General features: G+C 39.0%; 1 pseudogene; it reads right to left on the bottom strand.

Annotated features, from left to right (window-relative positions):
• Positions 1–2,416: 2,416 nt before the first annotated feature.
• LOC119490378 lies at positions 2,417–8,823 on the bottom strand (annotated as a pseudogene).
• Positions 8,824–9,295: the final 472 nt, after the last annotated feature.

Here is a 9,295-nt window from a genome sequence, read left to right as displayed (position 1 = left end):
TATAAAGTTAAGTCAAACAAGATTAAGGGCGTTTTCACATGAGGCAAGATTGACCTGTACTTTAACCGAGTACAATAAACCCTCCCCCTCCACTCAGCACATTAGTACAGTAGCTCTGTAGCTGAGTTCACTGCGTCATCATCCACGTGTGTTTCTTTATGTTGAGATCAGCTGTTCTAGTGGTGGAGCGTCTTAAAACACTTCATTCAAACTGGACAGAAACAAAATAAAACTCACCAATACTGTCGTCGTTAGTCTTTCCAACAATCACCAACTCTGGTTTGGTCGTAATAAACTCTTTATTTCACAGTTTGATGTGGCTCTGCTCGTCTCCCTCTCCCTCTCGTCTGCCTTCCTGCTGTATGACCCACAGCCGTGCAGCTCAGAGGATGAGATCGGCGCATGATGCGCGCAGATACAGACAAAATACAAGGCCTGAAAGAAAAAGACAACGAAGAGATCCGAGACGTAATCATCAGTATCTTGTCCAGAATCACACCGCAGTGGGCTTCATCCATGGAAACACTGGTCGATACCGTTCACCGCCTCGGAAGAAGAGAAGAAGGGAGACACCGGCAGGTCATCATCCAGTTCCCCAGATAGCAGTGGGGCGGATCCGTCCCCAGGTCGGTACATCCGCCCTAGTGTCTCACTCATTTCGGCTATGCGCCACGGATCTGGCCCGCCTCCATAGTTCGCCATGAGATATCACCTTGATGTCATCTGGAAGCTGTCCAAAAACTCCAACATCTGCAAAGATATCGGAATCCACCTCAAACAGGACTCCTGCAAAGCCGACAGAGAGGCCAAAGATGGAGCAAGACAGAGCGGCAGGGAAGAATATCTACTACAAAGGCCATGTGGGCTATATCAATGGTAACAGGGTTACTCCAGACTAGATCAGATAAAGGTAACAACATGTCACTTATTTCATGCTCTCAGATCTTTGAGAGTCTCACCCCAGGAGGTGTATATTAATATTTACAACTCCGGTGTCTGAAACGTGTACACTTTGCAGGTGAAGTATATATTCTGCATTGTATTTAAAAAAGGAAAGAAAGAAAAAAAAAAAACTTGTTCAACTTTAAAATGTTCTCAGTGATCAATGGGAGGGGGAGATTATTTTAAGTTAAGTTTACACTAGACTATTTAATGACCTTCCTCCGTTCATATGAAGATGTGCACTTCAAAGAAAATGTTTAATGTTTGACATTGGTTGATTATAGATGTCATTTACTGTATAAATTTACTGTATAAATTCCTCTTAGATAGGGGCTTGTTCATAACGCTCATTTAAAAACGAACAAACATACCTCCTTAAACTTATTGTTACTTCTTTCTTATTTTTTTATTCTGTTCTTTGTATGTTTTCCTTTAATTCGATGTTCTCTTTTGTATCACTTAATGCTAGGGGTTTAAGAGATTCTAAAGAAAGGAAATCAACTTTCTTGTTCTGTAAAAATTAAAAAGCACAATGTCATCTTCTTCAATAAACTCACTCTAATGACACAGATGAAACGTTTTGGTCAAACCAGTGGGGAGACAAAATACTATTTAGCCATGGTACAAATAGGTCAGCAGGTGTCACCATACTCTTAAATAACTTTCCTGGGAAGGTGGTAACCACTAAGAAGGATTCTTCTGGTTACTGGGTATTTTGTCTTTGAAGTTAATGATCACTTTCTGATCTTAGGAAATATATATGGGTATAATAACTATCACCAAAACAAAAATCTGATTACTGAAATGACAAATGTTGTTAAAGATCTATGTCAAAGGTATCAAACTGAAGACTTTATTTTTAGAGGGGGTTTTAATATGGTGATTGTGGTTTCATAAATCTTACAGGTGTAAAATCAAAGTTCCCTCCTCACTAATTTTAGAGTTCCTTACTTTGCACAAGACAGACACACATCAAAAAGCTATCTAACCACTAATATTCTGAACAAACATTAGTATCAAAATTGTCAAAATGTAATTCTTAGTTCAAGTTATTACCCATTCTCAATAACTTTAAACTTAAGATATTACATCTAGTGATCATCACTGATAAAAGCATTACAGATGTATTCCAACACCATTAATGATTATACAATAAAGAGGTCAATACTTAGTCTAACACATGATGACTTTTACACAAGTTAATTATTGGTAAACATACAATGTGCACATTACCACAGATGAAAACTAGGTGTCTATGTTGCTCCATCGCAGATTCATAGTTGAGGAGGGGGTTCATTTGGTAAATGGGAAAGGGTTACCAATGTTCCTTTGGAGTCAGAAAGGGTTGACAGTTCTTGTTGATTTAAACGGGGAGAGAATTCTCCCAGAGTAATACAATTGTATTATCTTCCCTGGATAATGTCAAAATCGACACTCGATGGTCGATAGCCGAGTTTACAGCCCCCTAGCACAACAAATTGAAACATCTGTCAGTGACCAAATCTTCCTGGACACAAGAATGTGTTTTTCTCTTCCCAGTAGATGCAAGACGAGATAAGATGCTTCCCAGAGTGGCACGCACCAATCTCGCTACAGATGTTATACTGTATATTAGGTCAAATTATATAAACTTATAGTGGTGACCAATTTGTTGCTTTTATCACAAAATGCACAATTGTTATGCTTAGCTAGTGCTGTGTTCGGCTCCGGCAAAAGTTTGGAACAGCTCCTCAATACAGCGGAAAGGGAATTAAAAGCCTTAAAGAAATGGTTTGATATTAACAAGTTACCATTGAATTTAAGTAAAACAAAGTTCATAATATTTCATTTAATTGAAAAATCAGTAGTTAATTAAAAACAATGATAAATTATGTTGAAAGTGTATGTAATGGGCGTGATAATTGATTGTAAAAATAACTGCAATTACCACCTTGCGCTTGTATGCCTCCACCAACCAGTCAAGATGCAGTTTATATCCACGTCTGTCCAACATGTCATCACTTCAACATTTTATCCTGTTAGACATTGAACTTTCCCCACCAAAATCCAATCAGTTCATTCTTGAATCCAAGTTTACACCAAATTTGAAGAAATTCCTGAGATATGGCGTCCACGAATGTACATACATGTGTAGACATGATGCCTTTGGTTGTTTCTGGATTTTCATCAGGCTGGTGGAAAGTTTTTCTCAAAACTCTGTGTGTGTAAAATACAAATCCACAGGACTGAAATAAGGACTCCAGGATCATGTGACTGAGTTCATGCTGGCTCTGGTCTGGACAGCTGGATCCCGAAGTGCCGGACGGCGTCATTCAGCCTGGCGAGTCTCTTTCTGTGGGCCAATGTGACTGAGCAGAGGTCTCTGGCAGGAAGAAAAGAAGGAGCCGTTTGCTTTATGGTGAATAATGCACAAATTGAAGGCAAGCTAACGGAATTGCATTTCAATGGAGTTGTACCTTAACTAATTTCAGGTGGCAAATACATTTTTTTGATTGATATATAGGTGGGGAAAAAGACAAATTAAATAAGACATTAGAACATTTTTGTGTAGAATTTCATGCAGTGCAGCCCGTTGTGTGAAAACATTTGAGACACAATTGTATACGGAGAACTTAAAAAATATTTATTTAGGATAAATAAACTAGGCCAACGTACCTGTTTTTCTGAGACAGTGTGCCTGAAATCCAAAATCCAAAAGCAAGAAACATATTAGCTAAAACCATTAGTGACCAGTCACTGAAGGCAATGAGGGGGAAAAAATGTGTGGAAATGATGTTATATATTAGGTCAAATTAGAGATTCAGAACAAGCACTAACCTGCGATCACAAGTGCTAATGATAATAGCGTGGCCATAATAAAAGGTATATAATAGAAACGCTCTCTTGAAGCAGCTCCACAGACAACATCACTGCTGTTGCTTCCTTCTTTGATCTCTACTTGGGTTTCTGAGCAACTGTCGGAAAAGAGAAATGAACGATAACTTTAATACTTTGTGTGTTTCAAATGAAAAGTCATTTGAAGTGTCATCATAATGTTAAAAGTACAAAGTGGGTAATGTCACACTAATTAAAAACAAATCAATATTTAAAGTAACACTTTCAAAAAAAGTCTATTGAAAGATCAGATGAAATAAGACTGGGGGATTGGCAATGTTTGAATCTCCTGTGGATGGAAATGATCAACAATCAACATGTTGTGCTACAGGGCAGGAAAACCCTACTTTTTTGAGTAATTACTGTACAAACAATGTCTTACCTAGTCCAAGCCGTGCAATTCAGGCCATCCTGGGAAAAATGGCCTGGCTGACAAAGTTCACACACTGTATCAGTTCTGCTGGTTCCTTAGAGAAACAGACAAAAGTGAGATTAATAACACGGGAACCCAACATCTGGTGAAGATCCATCATTTATCAGACTCAACTCAGTGTCTTCATTGAGTGGTTTAACATGCACACTAGTATCCCAGTTATGATATGAGTGTACCAAACATGTCAGTGCAGGAAATCAGTCCTGAGATATGAATACTTTTAGTCCTAGGTCAACTTTCAGGAGGGTTACTGAGACGCCTGATAAACACGGGCCCAGGTCATCATATCCTGGTTTCAGAAACCTGAATATGTTATAGAGCAGGCACTATAGAGGAGACACTTTCAAGTTATAGAGTAAAAAATATGATGATACTTGATGTGATGATGTAATGATGTCTGCATGCTGAAGTAAAAGTCAAAATCTGACACAGGTACACATACAAACTGTATTGTCACTCTTGTCTTCCATTTTTGATGATCAGAAGGAAAGGTTAAATACAGCAGTGTGGTAAATGCAGCAGTCCAGGCCAACCAAACTGGCACAGAAATGACAAATCTCCTCGATTTGGAGGAGTCAAAGACGTGTCTGAAGTTCTGAACTGTCGCTGAGGCTCAGAAAGTTGGATAATGTAAGTACCATTTAAACATAGAGCTGAATAACCAGGCTACACTATGTGCCAAACCAGGATAGTAGTGTTCATGTAAACATACTCACTGTCAGACTAGTCTGACTTGAATTTTTCTTACCAGGTTCTTTAATCCTGTGACCAGGTGCACATGGAGAATGTTTTTTTGGTAAACTACATCCTGCACCGTCCGTCAAATCTTTGCAGAAATAGCCACTTAAAACATCACAAATTGTGTCAGTTGTGGCTGTGCACTCCTGTTGGACAAAGACACCATGACCTAAAAGCAAACAGAAAAATAGTCATTATATTGTTTGTTAAACATACATTTATACATTTTATGCAAGCTTAAAGGGCCAGTGTGTAGGATTTGGCGGCATCTAGCGGTGAGGTTGCATATTGCAACCTACTGAATCTTCTTCCCTGTGCCGAGCATGTGGGAGAACTACTGTGATTATGTGCTACTTAGTCGACTGCAACCAAGGACAAATTGAATGAAATCCAACCCACAGAGCTGCAGCAGGAGCTCTGATTGGCCAAACTCCTGACCAACACATAGGAGCTGGCCAATCAGAGCTCCTGTAGCTGCTCTGTGAGTTTTTAGGTTGTTCGCTCACTTACACATCTTAAAATGAAAGAGTGCAACTTTCAAATGAAATCAATCACAAAATGTAAACTGCAATTGCAATTACATTATGAAATTGAATTATTGATTATTAAGAGAGAAATATAATGATACATTGTTTTATTTTTTACTTGGAGCTTCAGAACATGCTATTTAAATTATGTTTTAATTTATTTATTTATATCGCTTTTTTATTGGTCAATAAGGTATATTATATTATTTACAATTAAACTCTGTGAAAATCTATTATGTCCCTGTGGTGCACTCAAGGCTCCATATAAAGCACATACCTGTTTACAACACAACCTGTAAGGACTTTTCCTAAATTATTAGGGCTCACTTTTCAGCAAACAGGCTGCCAACATAGCAGTACATTATCACATTATTTATTTTGTATCAAACTGCATCCATTAGCAGGGCTGCAATATATTTTTATTTATTGCAATTTGTTTTATACGTTTAAATTTTTGCCCAGTATCTTAATTCGATCAAACCTTTTCCACATTACCTCATTCGTCAGAATCAAACTGAATTTGGAGGCTGAAAAACAGAAATGTTAATCAGTTCATTGTGGACATACCTTGATCACAGGAGGTGCAGAAGAAACATTTAGTCAGGCCATTGGGTTGGTTCATATAAGTCCCATTCACACAGCGGCTGCACAGTGTGCCTGACTGCTGTATGCCTGACTGCTGTGTGCAGTCTCTTCGAACAACGGAACCTGTTCAACACAAAAACACACTGTCAGCGTCTCGAGATCACCAAGACATGATGGGAAGTAACAATTACAAAAGCAGAAGATAAGAAACTGTATCTGATAGAGTCAGTAACAATCGTGTTTCAGGTCTTTATTGGGCCAGTGTATGAAAATGCACTGCTACGCTCACAGCTATAACATTACTGCCGTACTCGCCGTCAGTCCGTCACACGCTCCCTCGCTCTCTCTGTCTGTCGCTCTCTCGACCGCATACAGACACTTGCTAACGTTAATCACACAACCCACGCAATGAATTATTCCTTAAACGAGTTTGCTATGTGTATAATACATTTTTGTTTAAAAGACATTTTAAAAATAAATAATTCCCCGATGCTTAGGCCCGGCGGGGAGTCAACCTAGGTTCGGCAGGCCGCCGGGCTTCACTGGCGAAAACCCTGTCTCTGTCAGCACTTTCGCCATTGTTTGCACTGTTTAGCGTTGTTAGCGTTGTTAGCACTGTTAGCTGCAAGCTGCGTCTTTCTGTCGCCATGTTGAGAGCCGTTGAGAGAAAATAGAAATGCTACTAATAGAGAGGAGAAGTCACGCCCCTTCCAGTGGACCACCATGGGACCTTATTTAGGAACAAATATGTACGATAGTCAACAGCGAGAGACAAATACATTTTTTGATCCCGTTTGAATAGCGCCATGAATCACACAGATGATGTTTGTCGATTTAAAAGATAATTTCGCAAGTCAATAAAATCACTCTTTTTTGTAAAACTGTTGAAGTATCACACTGTGAAAATATGTAATCAGAAAAGACGGCAGACCCAAAAGTGTTGGGAAACACACAGGCATCGTAGCTTCAGCTACGATGCCTGTGTGTTTCTTACTAGGATGAACTCACACCAGCAACGGGTCTGATCCTTCTTTTTCTTCCCGGCTGATAAAAAGAGCAGGAGTCTCTGGATAAAACACATCAGATAGGCTAACGTTTCATTTGTGCATGGAACATAGCTAAGTCAGCTAGGTAGCTAGTGTTGGTTATGTATATTGTGCGAGACGAGAGATGTAGTTCTCTGAACGGTTTCACACAAAACTAAACGATACTACGACAAACTGAGACTTTCTTGACTTGCAAAATTATCTTTTAAATTGACAGATATCATATGTGTGATTCATGGTGTAATTCAAAAAGGATAAAATAAATACTTGTCTCTCACTGTTGACCACTGTACATATTTTATCTAAAATAAGGTCCCATGGGGTCCACTGGAAGGGGACTACGCCTCTCTAGCCCAGATTTAGCATAAATGTGTGTTCAGCCTGGTTCCATGGTTTGTGTTCTAACGTCTTTGCTTCACATTAGTGGGAATTCCTGTCGAGCATGAGATAGGTATAAGGTTACTGATGGTTAATATGGGTAACGTTACTTCCACTGAGTTTTTTTATATTGAGAACATGACAAGTACAAACAAACAAGGCATATGGGACAAAGGAGGACGGTCTGCAGGACAGATAATAATGCACTATACTCACTTATAACAGTCTCTTCTGCACTATATTCACTTTTAACAGTTTTCTTCATCTCCTTTTATTTTTATATCTGGTATATTTTTTTGTACTTTGTACTACTAACTTTTTTATTGCCTTTTTACTATCATGTTTTTGCACTATGGAACTGTGATGCTGTAAACTTGAATTTCCCTCGGGATGAATAAAGATACTATCTATCTATCTATCTATCTATCTATCTATCTATCTATCTATCTACATGTCTTATTCATCAAAATGTTCTGCCTCAGGTTGGTACAAAAATGAAAATGAAAATAGAATGCATACATGAAAACAGGGCTATCTCTAATTAACTTAAACATATCTAGTAATGTAAAACAAGCTTTCTTCTCTTTCACAAGTCTCAGAGACTTGTGACTTCCACTGGTTCAAACTGGTTCAAACAAATCCCAAGTTCCTGTTTTCAAACACCAAACTGTTTTCACTGTCATGGTTCTCTTAACACAGTTAAGGTTTCGAATACAGCCAATGTTCCCCTCATGCATCCATGATGACAACCCGTGACACCGCCATCTTCCTGAACTGTAGACACTAACACTGCAGATCACTCCAGAAAGACGAGGCTAGAGTTATAATTTACCTTCGTGACACATAGGACAGCATTCCCCGTCCCTTGTTTTATATTCTTTAGGAAGACAGCACATCGCTGGTGCATGAGTGCAGCAATATACCCTGTTAAAGAAACAGTAACGTTAGTTTCACTGTTTTAATGTAGCACCTTCATACTTGCTGTTAGAGGCTGATAAGGGTAGAAGACAGACGGTATGGAGGCGACACAATCTCTGACTATAGGGCTCGTAAATAATTTGTGCTTTACAGTGTTGCATTGTTTGTTTGTTGTATGGCTCATGATTCATTTCCGAAAGGACTGATAATAAACATCCATCAATCTAACATTAACTTATATACGAGTCTGCACAACACGTGTCACGTCGGCTTAATAACTAAGTTTAGCATTACAGTACTTCGTTGAACGATAGGATACTTACCGAAGACAGCCAAAGTCGAAAGCATGATAACACGAGCTATCACATAGTTTCATCGAGCATTTGATCCAATAGTTCTGTTTTTGGCTTTAAAAAATCCCACAAACAACAAAATTGATTTAGCTAGAAAGCCCCGAAGTTTACTTATAAAGTTAAGTCAAACAAGATTAAGGGCGTTTTCACATGAGGCAAGATTGACCTGTACTTTAACCGAGTACAATAAACCCTCCCCCTCCACTCAGCACATTAGTACAGTAGCTCTGTAGCTGAGTTCACTGCGTCATCATCCACGTGTGTTTCTTTATGTTGAGATCAGCTGTTCTAGTGGTGGAGCGTCTTAAAACACTTCATTCAAACTGGACAGAAACAAAATAAAACTCACCAATACTGTCGTCGTTAGTCTTTCCAACAATCACCAACTCTGGTTTGGTCGTAATAAACTCTTTATTTCACAGTTTGATGTGGCTCTGCTCGTCTCCCTCTCCCTCTCGTCTGCCTTCCTGCTGTATGACCCACAGCCGTGCAGCTCAGAGG

Source organism: Sebastes umbrosus, chromosome 6 (genome assembly GCF_015220745.1).
Source record: "Sebastes umbrosus isolate fSebUmb1 chromosome 6, fSebUmb1.pri, whole genome shotgun sequence".
NCBI lineage: Eukaryota > Metazoa > Chordata > Actinopteri > Perciformes > Sebastidae > Sebastes > Sebastes umbrosus.
The sequence above is the reverse complement of the archived record's forward strand: the minus strand, read 5'-3'. Positions and strand labels throughout refer to the sequence as shown.